This window comes from Molothrus aeneus, chromosome 18 (genome assembly GCF_037042795.1).
Source record: "Molothrus aeneus isolate 106 chromosome 18, BPBGC_Maene_1.0, whole genome shotgun sequence".
In the NCBI taxonomy this organism is placed as follows: domain Eukaryota; kingdom Metazoa; phylum Chordata; class Aves; order Passeriformes; family Icteridae; genus Molothrus; species Molothrus aeneus.
The window spans coordinates 14,228,702-14,246,865 of record NC_089663.1 but is presented as its reverse complement, the minus strand read 5'-3'; the positions used below and the strand labels follow the sequence as shown (position 1 = coordinate 14,246,865).

The 18,164-nt window shown below is 42.4% G+C and overlaps 1 long non-coding RNA gene across 1 annotated transcript; it reads right to left on the bottom strand.

Annotated features, from left to right (window-relative positions):
- Positions 1-11,389: 11,389 nt before the first annotated feature.
- Positions 11,390-11,850, bottom strand: LOC136564219 (uncharacterized). Its single transcript, XR_010784692.1, has 3 exons — positions 11,738-11,850; positions 11,574-11,659; positions 11,390-11,496 (listed from the first exon to the last, which is right to left on the bottom strand). It is a non-coding gene; the product is annotated as an uncharacterized lncRNA (long non-coding RNA).
- Positions 11,851-18,164: the final 6,314 nt, after the last annotated feature.

The window sequence follows — 18,164 nt, the reverse complement described above, 5'->3', positions numbered from 1 at the left end:
TCTTCCTTGTGTAATCCCCTGTTTTATTTTGCCCGCATAGTCCAGAAGATGCAAGTAGATAAGAAATATTGCTCAAGCCAAAGGATTTACAAAGAATAAGAGTGGGGATTGTGACAAATGCAGGTATTTTATGATTGGCTTTTTTGAAATATTAAAATGAATATTATATGTGTTGTGTTAGAAAGGAATGCTGTATTAATTCTCTTAAGTAGTGTGTTAAATATAGTTTTAGGTTATAAAAACTGTTAAAATAGAAACGATGCTATGTAAGATACTTTTTTTAAAGAAAGGACTTGCAGCGAGATAGCGGCCACAGGACACCTGGATCTTTCAGGGAAAAAGAATTTATATATATTGCCCTCTTATCAGAAGAAACAAACTTCTTCCTGCCTCCAAGGCGCTGTTAGGATTAGAAGGAAGAAGTGGATGATGAGCAGACAGAATCCTGTGTTTGAATGGAATTTATGCACCATGTACGAAGTGTATGACTATGCAACAGGCTATTGCTTTTAAGGGTTAATCCTTTGTTAACGGGGTCCTTTTTCAGGCCCGTGCTGCCCAGAAAAAGGTACCCGGACGTCCGTAACTCTTTGTTTCTGTTGTCTCATATTGTCCTAATTCAAATTGTCCAAATTATTATTACTCTAATTGTATGACTATTTTTATAACCATTTTATTACTATTAAACTTTCAAAAATTTGAAAAGCAAGTGATTGATGTTTTTCACACCAGTCTGTTAGGTGAAAATTATCAAAAGATTTTTGTGAGTTTTCTAATTTTGGCATTAATGCTGGCAAATTTTCAGGGTTTACTGTCTATTTGTGGGTCGAGAAATCTGTCCCAAACACTGAGGGGACTCTGGAGCTATTTGGGAACAGTTCTTTTTCAAAATTCTTTTGTGTTGGGATCAAAGAGCTGGCATTTGCAGGGGCAAAATAATTCTCTGTCTGTCCTGTATTTATTAAAGCAGCTGTCATATTCCAACCTCCTCCTCCTCCTCCTCCTCCTCCTCGTCGCACGATTTGTGTGCATGGATGTGGCTGTGCAGACGAATCGTGACACAAAGTAGTCCCACTGGGTGCTAGGAGTGTGGAAGGCAAAAATGCGGAGGCACACCAGGTATCGGTTGCTCAGGGTTACGCGCTGCAGAGGGATCTCTCGGTGCCCGGCAGAAGGAGAGACGCGGAAGGATACACGCAAAGCGCTGCAGTTTTCACCTGCTGTGGTGCCGTGTATAGATGCAGTGGCGGCAGAAGTGGCGTGACAGGGCACAGGGATGCCGGCTGTGGCTGGACAGCGGCACGCAGCGGCTCGGAACCGGGACCGGGCTGTGCCAAAGCTGCGGCAAACGCAGTGGGGGTTGGCGGCGGGGCCGTGGAGATAGAACTGCGCATGCGAGCGGCTGATCCCGGAGGCAGCGCTGTGGTTCGATGAGTCGGCGTGGAGTGATATCGCTGGTGCGGGGGTTGTAGCAACTGCGCATGCGTGGGTTCCATCACTACGGCGGGGTGGGCAGTCATCATGGCGCCGGGCGGGCCGGGGCGTGCGGGAGGCGGCGGAGCTGCAGGAACGGGAACGGGGCCGCGGCTGCGGCCGTGGAAGGGAACGCCGGGACACCCGTGGTTGCAGGAGGCGGCGGAGCCACGCCATCCAGCAGCTCTGAAGCGGGAGGGTGCGGTGGGGAAGGCACGGCTCGGCCCGCCATGCAGCGGCGGCGGCAGGAGAGGGGAAGCGACCACGGGCGGCGCTGACGGGAGCCTGGGCTGGAGCGCCGCGGCGCCAGCACGGGGTGCCTTGGGTGGCAGGGACGCCCCGGTAAGACAGTCATTAAAACACCCTAAAAATTATTTTTAAAGCCCTGAAAAAGCCCTAAAGGTATCCTAAACATTTCCAGAGAATTCCTAAAAAACTCCTGTAAAAAAACCCCTAAAATATCCCTAAAAATCCCTGAAAAATCACCTGAAAGACCCTAAAAAACAGTTTAACCCCTACCTGTAACACTGTGGCCTCCAAACATCATCTCTACCTATTAATCGGGGTAACTGCAAGACCCTCAAACACCACCACAATCACCAGCTTGAGTTGGTCTGGGCAGCACCAAATAAAATAAAATTAAAAGCTTTAAAAATAGAAAAAATAAAAATAAAAATTAAATAAAAAATAATATAAAAATAAAATAAATGCTTTAAAAATGGGAAAATAAAAAAAAAGAAAATTAAAAAAATAAAAAGCTTTAAAAACAGAAAAATTAAAACTAAAAATTAAAAAAAAAATTAAAAAAATAAAAGAAATGCTTTAAAAATAGAAAAATTAAAACTAAAAATGAAATAAAAATGAAATTAAAAAAATAAAAGAAATGCTTTAAAAATAAAAAAATCAAAACTAAAAAATTAAATAAAAAATAAAATTAAAAAAATAAATGCTTTAAAAATAAATCAGAACTAAAAATAAATAAAAAATAAAATTAAAAAATAAAATTAAATAAAATAAATGTTTAAAAATAAAAAAATTAAAACTAAAAATTAAATAAAAAATAAAAAAAAGCTTTAAAAATAAAAAGATCAAAAATAAAAATTAAATAAAATATAATAAAATAAATGCTTTAAAAATAAAAAAATCAAAACTAAAAATTAAATAAAAAAGAAAATTAAAAAAATAAAATAAATGCATTAAAAAAAGAAAAAGCAAAAAATAAAAATGAAATAAAAAATAAAATTAAAAAATAAAAAAGCTTTAAAAATAGAAAAATTTAAAAAAATTAAATAAAAAATAAAAAAATCTTTAAAAATAGAAAGATCAAAAATAAAAATAAAAAAAATAATAAAGAAATGCTTTAAAAATAACAAAATCAAAACTAAAAATTAAATAAAAAATAAAAGTAAAAAAATAAAATAAATGCTTTAAAAATAGAAAAAGCAAAAAATAAAAATGAAATAAAAAATAAAATTAAAAAATTAAAAAAGCTTTAAAAATAGAAAAATTTAAAAAATTAAATAAAAATAAAAAAAGCTTTAAAAATAAAAAGATCAAAAATAAAAATTAAATAAAAAATAATAAAAAATGCTTTAAAAATAAAAAAATCAAAACTAAAAATTAAATAAAAAATAAAAGTAAAAAAATAAAATAAATGCTTTAAAAATAGAAAAATTAAAAAATAAAAATAAAATAAAATATAATATTTGAAAAATAAAATAAATAGTTCAAAAAGAAAAAATTAAAACTAAAATTGAAATAAAAAATTAAATTAAAAAATTTTAAAAAGCCTTAAAAATAGAAAGATCAAAAAAAAAAATTAAATAAAATTTAAAAAAAGCTTTAAAAATAAAAAAATAAAAACTAAAAATTAAATAAATAATAAATTTTTTTTAAAAAGCATTAAAAATAGAAAAAGCAAAAATAAAAATTAAAAAAATAAAATAAATGATTTAAAAATAAAAAAATTAAATAAAAAAATTAAATAAAAATAAAATTAAAAAATAAAAAAAGCTTTAAAAATAGAAAAAGCAAAAAATAAAAATGAAATAAAAAATAAAATAAAAAATAAAATAAATTCTTTAAAAATAAAATAATTAAAACAAAAAATTAAATTAAAAATATAATTAAAAAATAAAATAAAAAAGCTTTAAAAATAGAAAAATCAAAAATAAACATTAAATAAAAAGTTAAAAATAAAATAAATGCTTTAAAAATAAAAAAATCAAAACTAAATATTAAATAAAAACTAAAAAAATAAAATAAATGCTTTAAAAATAGATAAAGCAAAAATAAATATGAAATAAAAAATAAAATTTAAAATATAAAATAAATAGTTTATAAATAAAAAATGAAAACTAAAAAATAAAAAATAAATTTAAAAAAATATATGCTTAAAAAAAAAAAACCAAAAAAATTAAATTAATAAAAAAATAAAATAAAATAAAAAGCTTTAAAAATAGATAAATCAAAAATAAAATTAAATAAAAAACAATTAAAAAAAGCTTTAAAAATCAAAAACTCAAAAGTAAAAATAAAGAAAAAATAAAAATAAAAAAATTTAAAATATGCTTTAGAAATATAAAAATTAAAACTAAAAATTAAATAAAAAGGAAAATTTAAAAATAAAATTAATGCTTTAAAATAGAAAAATTAAAACTAATAAAAAGATAAAAAAAGCTTTAAAAATCGGAAAATTAAAAAACTATTAAATCAAAATTAAATTTAAAAATTAGAATTAATTAAAAATAATTAAAAAACAAAATAAAATCCGTAAAGTGCTGTAAAGTACTGTAAAAGTTCCATAAAAGGTAGTGTCGTAAAGCGCGACTGTCGAAAAAACGCACCTTTTACGACAGTCGCGCTTTACGGCACCTTTTACGACAGTTTTACGACAGTCGCGCTTTACGGCAGTTTTACGACAGTCGCGCTTTACGGCACCTTTTACGACAGTTTTACGACAGTCGCCCTTGACGGCACCTTTTACGGCAGTCGCGCTTTACGGCACCTTTTACGACAGTCGCGCTTTACGGCACCTTTTACGACAATTTTACGACAGTCGCGCTTTACGGCACCTTTTACGACAATCGCGCTTTACGGCACCTTTTACGACAGTTTTACGACAGTCGCGCTTAACGGCACCTTTTACGACAGTCGCGCTTTACGGCCCCTTTTACGACAGTCGCGCTTTACGGCACCTTTACGACAGTTTTACGACAGTCGCGCTTTACGGCACCTTTTACGACAGTCGCGCTTTACGGCACGTTTTTCGACAGTTTTACGACAGTCGCGCTTTACGGCACCTTTTACGACGTTTTATGGAAATTTTACGGCACTTTACAGCACTTTAGAGTTTTTATTTTGTTTTTCATGTATTTTTGATTAATTTTATTTTATTAATTTTGTTTTTTCTAAATTTTTCTATTTTTAAAGCTTTTTATTTTTTATTTTTAATTTTTTTATTTGTTTTTATTTTTAATTTACCTATTTTTAAAGCTTTTTATTTTATTTTTAAAATATTTTTAAATTTAATTTTTAAATTTAATTTTTCTTTTTTTAAAGCATTTATTTTTTTAATTTTGTTTTTTATTTAATTTTTATTTCTCTATTTTTAAGGCTTTGTATTTTTTTAATTTTATTTTTTATTTATTTTTATTTTTAAACCTTTTTATTTTTTTAAATTTTTTTTTTTTTTAGTTTTAAAGCATTTATATTATTTTTTAAATATTTTTATTTATTTTTAATTTTTCTATTATTAAAGGTTTTTATTTTTTAAAATTTATTTTTATTTTTTTTAATTTTTCTCTTTTTAAACTATTTTTTAAAATTTTTTTTATTTTTATTTTTAATTTTTCTATTTTTAAAGCTTTCTATTTTTAAAATTTTTATTTAATTTTTATATTTCATTTTTTTATTTTTAAAGCATTTATTATATTTTTTAATTTTGTTTTTTATTGATTGTTTATTTTTCTATTTTAAAAGCATTTATTTGATTTGTTAATTTTTTTATTTAATTTTTAATTTTTCTATTTTTAAAGCCTTTTTAAAATTTTTTAAATTCGTTTATATTTTTAATTTTTCTATTTTTAAAGCTTTCTATTTTTTAATTTTATTTTTAATTTTTTTATTTTTAAGTTTTCTATTTTTAAAGCATTTATTTTTTTAATTTTGTTTTTTATTTATTTTTCTATTTTTAATTTTTGTATTACTAAAGCTTTTTTTTTTCTAATTTTTATATTTATTTTTTCTATTTTTAAAGCATTTATTTTTTAATTTTGTTTTTTATTTAATTTTTATTTTTTAAATTTTTTATTTTCAAAGTTTTTGAATTTTTAAATTTTATTTTTTATTTATTTTTATTCTTAATTTTTTTATTTTTAAAGCATTTATTTTTTTTAATTTTATTTTTTATTTAATTTTTATTTTTAATTTTATATTTTGAAACCTTTTTTTATTTTTAATTTAATTTTTTATTTCTATTTTTAATTTTTCTATTTTTAAACCTTTTAATTTTATTAATGTTTAATTTAATTTTTATATTTAATTTTTCTATTTTTAAAGCATTTATTATATTTTTTTAATTTTGTTTTGTATTAAATTTTTATTTTTAATTTTTCTATTTTTATAGCATTTATTTTATTGATTTAATTTTTTTTTATTTAATTGTTATTTTTAATTTTTCTATTTTTGAAGCATTTTTTAAATTTTATTTTTTATTTAATTTTTATTTTTAATTTTTCTCTTTTTAAAGCATTTTATTTTTTTAATTTTCTTTTTATTTTTTATTTCTAATTTTTCTATTTTTAAAGCTTTTTATTTTATTTTATTTGGTGCTGCCCAGACCAATTTAAGCTGGTGATTGCGGTGGTGTTTGAGGGTCTTGCATTACGGCACTACATTTTATGGAACTTGTACAGCACTTTACAGTTTAATTAAAAATAAATAATAAAAAACCCAAATTTGTTATTTTATTTTTTTTTTAATTTTTCTATTTTTAAAGCATTTTATTACATTTTATTTGGTGCTGCCCAACCCTGCTGTAGTGCATTTTTATACTTTGTAATACTTTGAAGTAATTTTTCCCAAATGGTTTATCCCAAACTGTACCCCCCTCCCTTTACCTGTGTTATCCCTGTCCTGGGATGAGATCATCCCCAAACCCCCACCCTGGCTCTCTGTCAATCACTCAGCCTCCCATTCCCTCCATCCAGAAGTTTCAGTCCAAGTTGTCGAGTGATCAGCCAGAGGCTAGGGGTCGGCCCCCCAAGCCTTGCCCCATACGCTCTCCTATACGTCTATCCCCCAGCATCCATCCCTTAGGGTCACTTAATGGTTGGTAGGATGTTATCTACTTTCGGTTTCCACCTCCCTTTAAATGTAACCTTGGCACATCTCCCGGGGCTCTGGGCAGGAGGCCCCTGAGGTGCAGGAGCTCCTTTGGGGGTCCTAATAAAACCTTGGATTAACCCCTGCTAAGAGTCGGCCCTTTATCTTCTACCACTGTCTCTGGTGTCTCTGCTGCTGCAAAGGCGACCAGGCCAGGTGCCCTCAGTACCCTCGGGGCACACACAGAGAGTGTCTCCCCCCAGCCCAGGTGCCCTCAGTACCCTCGGGGCACACACAGAGAGTGTCTCCCCCCAGCCCAGGTGCCCTCAGCACCCTCGGGGCACAGACAGTGTCTCCCCGCTGTTGGCCGTGTCGGGGCTGCCCCCTGGTGTCTGCCAACTCGGGACCGGCTGAGGGTTACTGAGAGGCTCGCACAAACCCGCTCGGCCGCTGATTGTGGTGGTGTTTGAGGGTCCTCCAGGACAAGGGAGGAGATGAGAATCTTGACTCCCCCTTTCAGAAGGCTGAAATATTATTTTATGATCTCTATTATATTAAAAGAAAATGAGATAACTACACTAAAAGAGCAAGGAGACATCAGAAAGCTGGAAAGGAATGAATAATAAAAACCTGGGACTGCTCACAGCCCCGACACTGCTGGACCATGACTGGTCATCAAGTAGAAACAATGCACAGGAGACCAATCCAAGATGCCCCTGTTGCTAAACCATCTCCAGCCCACACTCCACAGCCAGCAGATTGTTATTGGTTCCATTTCTGTTCTGAGGCTTCTCAGGAGAAAAAACTCAGCAAAAGGATTTTCATCAAACACGTCAGTGCCAGGTGATGGCACAGGCAGCATCAGCTGGCAGAGGTCACTGTGTCATCCCTGCCAGCCCAGGTGTCACAGCAAGGAGGAGAGAGTTCACCCTGTGCTCACCCTGCAATACAGAGCCTTACAACACAACACACACATTAACACAAGATTATAGCCTTTTTCTATTTTCATTACTTGTGGATTTATTGTTACAGGAGACCCAAAACAACAAAAGCACACAAAAAACAGCACTCATCTACCATTAACACCCCCTTCAAATGACACACAAACTCACCATCCCTCTGATCACAACTGCTAAATTACACCCCAGCAATCATTGGTCCTCGGGAACGTGGTTCCCTGGAGCCTCCAAAAATTCCTCCTGCCTGAAGAAATACCCAGTCCCTGGAGGGTCCGTGCCCAAACTTTGGCGATGAACGTCGCCTCGCAGACCGACCGGGACCCGGGGAAAAAAACCCAGCCGGGGGGAAAAAAAAAAGAAAAAAAAACAGCCGGGGGGGTGGGGGGGCTAAACCCGGCTGGGGATTTTTTACTCTAAATTTACAAATGAGTTGAAAAACCTGAAAAGCAAGTCACACACACAAGGTTAAATCCAGTCACAGCATGCGCTCACACACGCAGAGATGAGCAGACGCCGACAGACAGACACGTGCTCTCACACATGCTCACGCACTCCTCCCATTTAAACGTTCCCTGTGGCTCCCACTCGAGACGCTGAAGAACGTGCTTCCACGCTTCTTCTGGCTGCCGCTCCTCGACGTCAAATGGTAGATTCTGGGGAAATCAGTAGCCTCAGGGACCTGTGAGACGACAGGAAGCGGTCAACGAGTGGCTGACAGCTAGGACTTGTCCCCGCTCTGGACCAATAAATTTTCTACCCAAAATCCCATAAAAGACAGATGAACAGTAAAGTTTTTATAACTCTGCTACCTAACTGTGACTACATGCCAGGGCAGGGCAGCTCCGACCATAAGTGGTACAACATGAGTACACACAATAAAAGCAGACGCATACAGTGCAAGTGTGCATGGAGTGTAAGTCCATACAATATAAGCCAGCATAGGTACACACAATGTAAGTACATACAGTGTAAGCCAACATAGGTAAACGCAATGTAAGTACATACAGTATAAACCAGCATAGGTACAAACAATGTAAGTACATACAGTATAAGCCAGGACTTGAGATAGCTCTCTGGAAGATTAATTCTTGAGCCCTGTACCCTTTGAGAAGATGGAACCTATGGAACTCCTGCAGTCACGTGAGGAGGGTGTAAGACGCTCCCTCGGGAAGTCCAAGAGAATGGCGTGGAAAAAAAGGCACTACCAAAGCTGGTAGTGAGAAGGAAGATGGATGAGAACATCTTGTCCCTTTGAGACATTCCTGTCTCAAAGAGTAAAAATGTAAAGATGCCGGAATAAGGGATATCCGGAAAGGAACGTGAGTAGAATATGGCCTACGTGGCACGGAATAGTGCCGATAAAGCGTTGAGACGTAACAAAGGCCTGTGACACGTAAGAAGATGGACACGGACGACATAACACGGACGACATAACAAAGACACGGATGACATGACACAGAGACGAGTGACAACTGCCTGGCACTGTCCCCGTAGGGACCCGAGATTCCTAGTGCAAGGTGAGCCAGAGGCTGATGATGCCAAAGGAAAGGAAGCCCTAGGACGAGAGCACGTGATGATGAAATGTAACTCGTCAAAAGAAGTTAGTGCCGAAGCAGTTAAGAGGATGCTCGAGAGGGGCGGCGAGCCTAGAGAAGGAAGCCGACTGCCGGGTGACCGTGGCCGTAGCTCCGGACGTGAAGGCGAGCTCCTCGGGGGAAAGATCCGTGACAACGTCGGGTCGAGGGAGGCGGACGACGCAAAGTACGCGAAAATGTGGAGATGGGTCGGAACTGCCCTGCCCGGCAAAGGCTCTGGCGAGGCTGAGGGGAAACCCTCTCCCTTTGCTTCCAGAGAGCCCGCCCCGCTACAGACCTGTCCCCTAAGCTGACATCTGATTGCCTCCTGTGAAAGTAAAGGCTATTCCCCTTCTCCCAGCCACTGGCCCCAACACTTAGCTTTTGGAAGATGAGAGGACAAAATCCATCCTCGGTCAGACGTGGACGTTGAGATGCTCTCCGTGTGTGCTTCGGTGCTGCCGTTTCCAAGCTTGGGCTACGAGCCTCCTCAGGGTACCTAAGACAAAACAGAAAACCTGACTATTGCCCTCAAAAACAGTAATCCCCAGGACTCCTCTGCACCACTGCCCCGGCTCACCTCAAATCTTGATTTGGCTCCAGAGGGTGCCCGGAAGATACCTGCAAAGAGAAAAGGGACACGCTCAGCATGCTGCTGTGTAACGCTCACCTATGGGACAGCCTGCCTAAACGCCGACTCACCTGCCCTCCTCTGTTCCTTGGCGTGCCTAGGGCAGCAACAGCACCTGCAATGAAACAAAGCAGAAAAGCATGCTGAGATACTGTGAAAACACAACCTCCCAAATCTGACAAGGATGCCACACCGATACCTTAAGCTGCACACACCTGGCATAGGCGCGCTCAGCCAGGAGAGATGGCAAGTGGACCACCTAAAATAAAAAAACAAGAGGAGATGCTTAGAGCTGCACCAAAACTGAGACCTCAGCAATAACAACTGCTTCTGTACGCTATTCAATGCTCACCTCGCCCACTCGGCCTTGACTGCTGCTCTCGGCCTTGACCTCCTAAAAAGAGAGACAACGAACAATGCTGTAACGGCCACCATTTATGCTTCCTCTGCAGAAACAAACATGGACTCACATGCTCGGGGCAATCCCCACACCCGGGATGGGGGGCTCTGCCCTGGATTTTATCCTTATGCATCTGAAAGAAAGTCAGGACAAAAGTCAAACTGTTGCAGGGTAACTTAATAGCTCCAGATATCTTGTGTCCAACTACACCCCACATTACAAACTTCAAGTCCCCGGGACTTCTCCTATTGCACCAGGCTATGCGGCAGGGCAGAGCAGCTCCGGCACAAATGTGTGTGCGCACACCCGTGACACAGGACAGGACGTGACAGAGAACGGGGACACAACACGGACAGAAATCTCTGGGCAAGAAGCATGACTGCAAGGACTGAGAAGACACCAAATGAGATGACCAAGGAGAGACTGATGGTGAGCTGATGAGGCTCAGAGAAACCTGGAGGAAGAAGATGCTAACTGAATGATTTATTCCAAAAACTGCAAAGATGGATGCCCGAGAATCCTATGGCCAGAAGCCTCTACCTGCCCTCACCTTCTCACAAGTCCTAGTCCGCCATAATGGATCCTGGCGGGGCACAGCTGTCCATACAGCTCAGAACAAGACCTGAAAAGACATCTGACCGGATGCTTCTAAAGAGACAAGAGAGTTTGATGCCTGTCTGAGCTCCTGAGGCGAAAGTTCTATGGCCTGGCTGCCAGGCCGAGGAATGCAGAGATCACAGATGCTAACAATGATGCCAGGGTTTCTGACAGGCCCCACAACGACCTATGGTAAAAGACATGACATATCCAAACACACATAATACACAAAAGACAAGTGACACGATACACACCGGGACTGCTCTGCCCTGCGCACCTCAGCACTGTGATCCAAAGTCAGGCTTTGCTTTTATGGGGCCTAAGGGGCCGCTTCATGGACACCCCCCCATCTCCAAAGGGGACTCAAAAACCCCTCCCAGTAATTCCCAAACCAGCACCCTGCTTGCATCCCCTCTCTGGGTCGTGGCCCTCTACTTATCTCTCGCACAGCTGGGGATGCCGGTCTCGGCTGCAAAGAAAGGCCACCTTGTCAGCTGGGAAGGTCCTGCTGGCACCAGGCTGATGTCTCTCAGACAGCTGTATTAAAGAAAATCAAATATCAGTGCCCGATCTTGGCAGCCCATCGGCCAAAACCCCACAAGTCTGCTACTCACCGTGCTCCTAAGAACGCTCAGCTGCTCGGGTCGCACGCTTCGGGCACGCTCGGAGACCGAGGCCGTCGTCACAGGGGGTGCCTGGGCTAAGAGGAGATGAGGTGATTTGGCATGGCTGAAACCTGAGGGGACCCTCGCTCCTCCTCCCTACTTCCCCGACTCACTGCAACTCCTTGGCAGGTGCCCAAGGCCACCTGGATGGCACCTTTAAATAGAAGAGTTCAGGGTTTCATCACCAGGTCCTGTAACGCATCCACAGGGCTCGCACGTGCAGGGAACCCGGTGCATCGGCCGGCTGGTGACAGGGGCTTGGCAGGCTCCGAGTGGATTGCCTAAAGCACAAAAAAGAGAATGGAAGCTTAGAGCAGCACCAGAAACTGAGACCTGAGCAACAACAGCTACTTCTCACCACTGCTCACCTTGACTGCTGGTATCCAGATTTACTTCCTAAAAAGACAGACAAAGAACAGAGCTGTAACAGAGTCACCACGTACACTTCTGCTGCAGAGACAAATGGTGCCTCACCTGCTCAGGGGAAACCACTCACCCGGGATGGGGGCCTCTGGCACACATTTAATCCATCTGAATCTGAAAAAAATGTCAGGACAAGAGTCAAGCTGTTGCAGGATAACTTAAGAGCTCCAGATATCCTGTGTCCATCTACATATCCCACCTAGAGTTCAACTACACCCCACATTACAAACTTCAAGTCCCCGGGGCTTCTCCTGTTGCACCGGGCTATGCGGCAGGGCAGAGCAGCTCCGGCACAAATGTGTGTGCAGACACCCGTGACACGGGACAGACGGGACGTGACAGAGAACGGGGACACAACACGGATAGAAATCTCTGGGCAAGAAGGATGACTGCAAGGACTGAGAAGATGCCAAATGAGATGACCAAGGAGAGACTGATGGTGAGCTGATGAGGCTCAGAGAAACCTGGAGGAAGAAGATGCTAACTGAATGATTTATTCCAAAAACTGCAAAGATGGATGCCTGAGAATCCTACGGCCAGAAGCCTCTACCTGCCCTCACCTTCTCACAAGTCCTAGTCCACCATAATGGATCCTGGCGGGACATAGCTGTCCATACAGCTCAGAACAAGACCTGAAAAGACATCTGACCGGATGCTTCTAAAGAGACAAGAGAGTCTGATGCCTGTCTGAGCTCCTGAGGCGAAAGTTCTATGGCCTGGCTGCCAGGCCGAGGAATGCAGAGATCACAGATGCTAACAATGATGCCAGGGTGTCTGACAGGCCCCTCCAAGGCCTAAGGTAAAAGACATGACATATCCAAACACACATAATACACAAAAGACAAGTGACACGATACACACCGGGACTGCTCTGCCCTGCGCACCACAGCACTGTGATCCAAAGCCAGGCTTTGCTTTTATGGGGCCTAAGGGTGTGCACTTCATGGACACCCCCATGTCCAAAGGAGACTCAAAAATCCCTCCCGGTGGGTCCCTACCCTGCGCCCCGCTTTCATCCCCTCTGTGGGTTGTAGCCCTCTACTTATCTCTCAGACATCTGGGGATGCAGGTCCCTGCCAGGTGCAACAGAAGGAAGCCTCAACATCTGGGAAGTTCCTGCTGGCACTGTTGTTCAACAACTCCCTGTTGTTTCTCAGTCAGCTACGTGAAAGAAATCCAAATATCAGTGCATGATCTCTGCAGCACACTGGCCAAAACCCAACAATTCTGCCACTCACCGTTCTGCTAAGAATGCCCGGCTCCTGGGACCACACCCTTCGGCCGCGCTCCGAGGCTGATGCCATTGTCACGGGGTAAGCCTGGGTTAAAAGGAGACGAGGTCATGTGGCATGGCTGAAACCTGAGGGGACCATCGCTCCTCCTCCCTACTTCCCCGACTCACCGCAACTCCTTGGCAGGTGCCCAAGGCCACCTGGATGGCACCTTTAAATAGAAAAGTTCTGGGCTTCATCACCAGGTCCTGTAACACGTCCACAGGGCTCGCACGTGCAGGGAACCCGGTGCATCGGCCGGCTGGTGACGGGGGCTTGGCAGGCCCCGAGTGGATTGCCTAAAGCACAAAAAAAGAGAATGGAAACTTAGAGCTGCACCAGAAAATGAGACCTGAGCAATTACAACTACTTCTCTCCACTGCTCACCTTGACTGCTGGTACCCAGATTTACTTCCGAAAAAGACAGACAAAGAACAGAGCTGTAACAGAGTCACCACAAACCCTCTGCTGCAGAGATAAACGGTGCCTCACCTGGTTGGGGGAATCCACTCACCCGGGATGGGGCCCTCTGGCACACATTTAATCCATCTGAATCTGAAAAAATAGTTACAACAAGAGTCAAACAGTTGCTGGATAACTTAAGAGCTCCTGATATCCTGTGTCCATCTACAAATCCCACCTAGAGTCCAACTACACCCCACATTACAAACTTCAAGTCCACAGGACTTCTCCTATTGCACCAGGCTATGCGGCAGGGCAGAGCAGCTCCGGCACAAATGTGTGTGCGCACACCCGTGACACAGGACAGGACGTGACAGACAACGGGGACACAACACGGACAGAAATCTCCTGGCAAGGAAAATGGCTACGAGGACTGAGAGAATGCAAAAGGAGATGACCGAGGGGAGACCGATGGTGAGCTGATGAGGCTCAGAGAAACCTGGAGGAAGAAGATGCTAACTGAATGATTTATTCCAAGAACTGCAAAGATGGATGCCTGAGAATCCTATGGCCAGAAGCCACTACCTGCCCTCACGTTCTTTCAAGTCCTCGTCTGCCATAATGGATCCTGGCGGGACATAGCTGTCCATACAGCTCAGAACAAGACCTGAAAAGACATCTGACCGGATGCTTCTAAAGAGACAAGAGAGTCTGATGCCTGTCTGAGATCCCAAGTTAAAAGTTCTATGGCCTGGGTGCCAGGATGAGGAATGCAGAGATCACAGATGCTAACAATGATGCCAGGGTTTCTGACAAGCCCCTCCAAGGCCTAAAGTAAAAGACATGACATATGCAAACAACACATAATACACAAAAGAAAAGTGACACAATACACACCGGGACTGCTCTGCCCTGCTCACCTCAGCACTGTGATCCAAAGTCAGGCTTTGCTTTTATGGGGCCTAAGGGGCCGCTTCATGGACACCCCCCCATCTCCAAAGGGGACTCAAAAACCCCTCCCAGTAATTCCCAAACCAGCACCCTGCTTGCATCCCCTCTCTGGGTCGTGGCCCTCTACTTATCTCTCGCACAGCTGGGGATGCCGGTCTCGGCTGCAAAGAAAGGCCACCTCGTCAGCCGGGAAGGTCCTGCTGGCACCAGGCTGATGTCTCTCAGACAGCTGTATTAAAGAAAATCAAATATCAGTGCCCGATCTTGGCAGCCCATCGGCCAAAACCCCACAAGTCTGCTACTCACCGTGCTCCTAAGAACGCTCAGCTGCTCGGGTCGCACGCTTCGGGCACGCTCGGAGACCGAGGCCGTCGTCACAGGGGGTGCCTGGGCTAAGAGGAGATGAGGTGATTTGGCATGGCTGAAACCTGAGGGGACCCTCGCTCCTCCTCCCTACTTCCCCGACTCACTGCAACTCCTTGGCAGGTGCCCAAGGCCACCTGGATGGCACCTTTAAATAGAAGAGTTCAGGGTTTCATCACCAGGTCCTGTAACGCATCCACAGGGCTCGCACGTGCAGGGAACCCGGTGCATCGGCCGGCTGGTGACGGGGGCTTGGCAGGCTCCGAGTGGATTGCCTAAAGCACAAAAAAGAGAATGGAAGCTTAGAGCAGCACCAGAAACTGAGACCTGAGCAATAACAGCTACTTCTCACCACTGCTCACCTTGACTGCTGGTATCCAGATTTACTTCCTAAAAAGACAGACAAAGAACAGAGCTGTAACAGAGTCACCACGTACACTTCTGCTGCAGAGACAAATGGTGCCTCACCTGCTCAGGGGAAACCACTCACCCGGGATGGGGGCCTCTGGCACACATTTAATCCATCTGAATCTGAAAAAAATGTCAGGACAAGAGTCAAGCTGTTGCAGGATAACTTAAGAGCTCCAGATATCCTGTGTCCATCTACAAATCCCACCTAGAGTCCAACTACACCCCACATTACAAACTTCAAGTCCCCGGGGTTCTCCTGTTGCACCGGGCTATGCGGCAGGGCAGAGCAGCTCCGGCAGAAATGTGTGTGCAGACACCCGTGACACAGGACAGACGGGACGTGACAGACAACGGGGACACAACACGGACAGAAATCTCTGGGCAAGAAGGATGACTGCAAGGACTGAGAAGATGCCAAATGAGATGACCAAGGAGAGACTGATGGTGAGCTGATGAGGCTCAGAGAAACCTGGAGGAAGAAGATGCTAACTGAATGATTTATTCCAAGAACTGCAAAGATGGATGCCTGAGAATCCTATGGCCAGAAGCCTCTACCTGCTCTCATGTTCTTTCAATTCCTAGTCCGCCATAATGGATCCTGGTGGGGCATAGCTGTCCATACAGCTCAGAACAAGACCTGAAAAGACATCTGACCGGATGCTTCTAAAGAGACAAGAGAGTTTGATGCCTGTCTGAGATCCCGAGTTAAAAGTTCTATGGCCTGGCTGCCAGGCCGAGGAATGCAGAGATCACAGATGCTAACAATGATGCCAGGGTTTCTGACAGGCCCCTCCAAGGCCTAAGGTAAAAGACATGACATATGCAAACAACACATAATACACAAAAGACAAGTGATACGATACACACCGGGACTGCTCTGCCCTGCGCACCTCAGCACTGTGATCCAAAGTCAGGCTTTGCTTTTATGGGGCCTAAGGGGCCGCTTCATGGACACCCCCCACCTCCAAAGGGGAAACAAAAACCCCTCCCAGTAATTCCCAAACCAGCACCCTGCTTTCATCCCCTCTCTGGGTCGTGGCCCTCTACTTATCTCTCGCACATCTGGGGATGCCGGTCTCGGGTGCGAAGAAAGGCCACCTCATCAGCTGGGAAGATCCTGCTGGCACCGGGCTTTTGTCTCTTAGACAGCTGTATTAATGAAAACCAAACATCAGTGCCCGATCTTGGCAGCCCATGGGCCAAAACCCCACAAGTCTGCTACTCACCGTGCTCCTAAGAACATTCAGCTTCATCGACGAGTCCCATGATTCTTCAGCAGGGCTCGAGAGAGCGGCACACCCGGTGCATCGGCCGGTTGGTGACTGGGTCTCGGCGTACTCTGAGTGGATTGCCTAAAACACAGAAACCGGAACAGATGCTTAGAGTTGCACTGGAAAGTGAGACTGGAGCAATAACAACTGCTTCTGTACCCTACTCAATGCTCACCTTGCCCACCTCACCTTGACTGCTGATATCCAGCTTTACTTCCTAAAAAGAAAAAGAACAGTGCTGTAACAGAGTCATACTTTACACTCCCCCTTCAGAGACAAACAGTGACTGACCTGCTCGGGGGAACCTCCTCACTCAGGATGGGTGGATGGATTTTGCCCTGGATTTTATCCTTCTGCATCTGAAAGAAAGCAAGGACAAAAGTCAAAGGGCTGTAGCATAACTTCACACCTCCAAACATCTTCTGTCTATCTAGGAATATCATCTAGAGTCTGGCAACACCCCACAAACTGCAAGTCCCCGGGACTTGTCCTGTTGCAGCAGGCTATGCGGCAGGGCAGGGCAGAGCAGCTCCGGCACAAATATGTGCGGACACCCGTGACACAGAACGTGACAAACAGGGGGACAACAAACACAACACATTATGCTTGTGGTGAGGGTCTTGAGGGGAAAAGGCAAAAGGGACCCCAAAGACACACTAGGTAACACGGTACACCGGACAACACGACGTCGACCGGAACTTTTCTGCGCTGCCCGCCTGAAAGCTGCCATCAAAAGTAGAACCTCTCCCTTTAGCTGTCCTAAGAGGCCCCTTGGAGGAGATTGTTTTTCCCTCTGCTAATTTTTAAATCTGTCCCAGTAACTCCCAATCCGCTGCTCTCCCATCATCCCATCTCCAGGCCGTGGCCCTGACTTATCTTTTGGATGAACGGTGATGTGGATCCACATGGCACCTGAAATGAGTCTGCCTCAGAGGGCCCCGTGATCGCCTGTTAGCCTCTCGGTCAGCTACAATAAAGAAAACCAAAACCAAAGTATGAGTACAGAGTTACGTGGGCCAAATCCCAGCGAGTCAGCTACTTGCCCTCTCCTGAGTGTGCCTGGCTCCTTCAGGCTCCAGCTTCATCCTGATTCCAAGGCTGTGGCCGTTATTATGAGTAGCACCTGGGTAAGAGAAAGGCAAAGTTAAATGGCATTCCTGTGAGTGCAGTGGATGACCTTGTGTGCTGCAAGACGTGTGAATGCCTCTGCTCAGCTTCTAAAAGGCCTCGGGTGGGGGGCTCAAATAAACACCCTTTCTCACCCTGCTGCCTTCAAAACCACCCCCCCAACAATAACTCCTAACCGGATACCTGCTCACCCTCCCTCTCCTAGTCACAATCCTCAACTCACCTGAAGCCTCAATCTCAAACATAATCTTGGACACTGGGCAGATCCCTCTTGTGACACAATGAAACTGCTGAAAAAAGCGTTGTAGTTGACACAACCT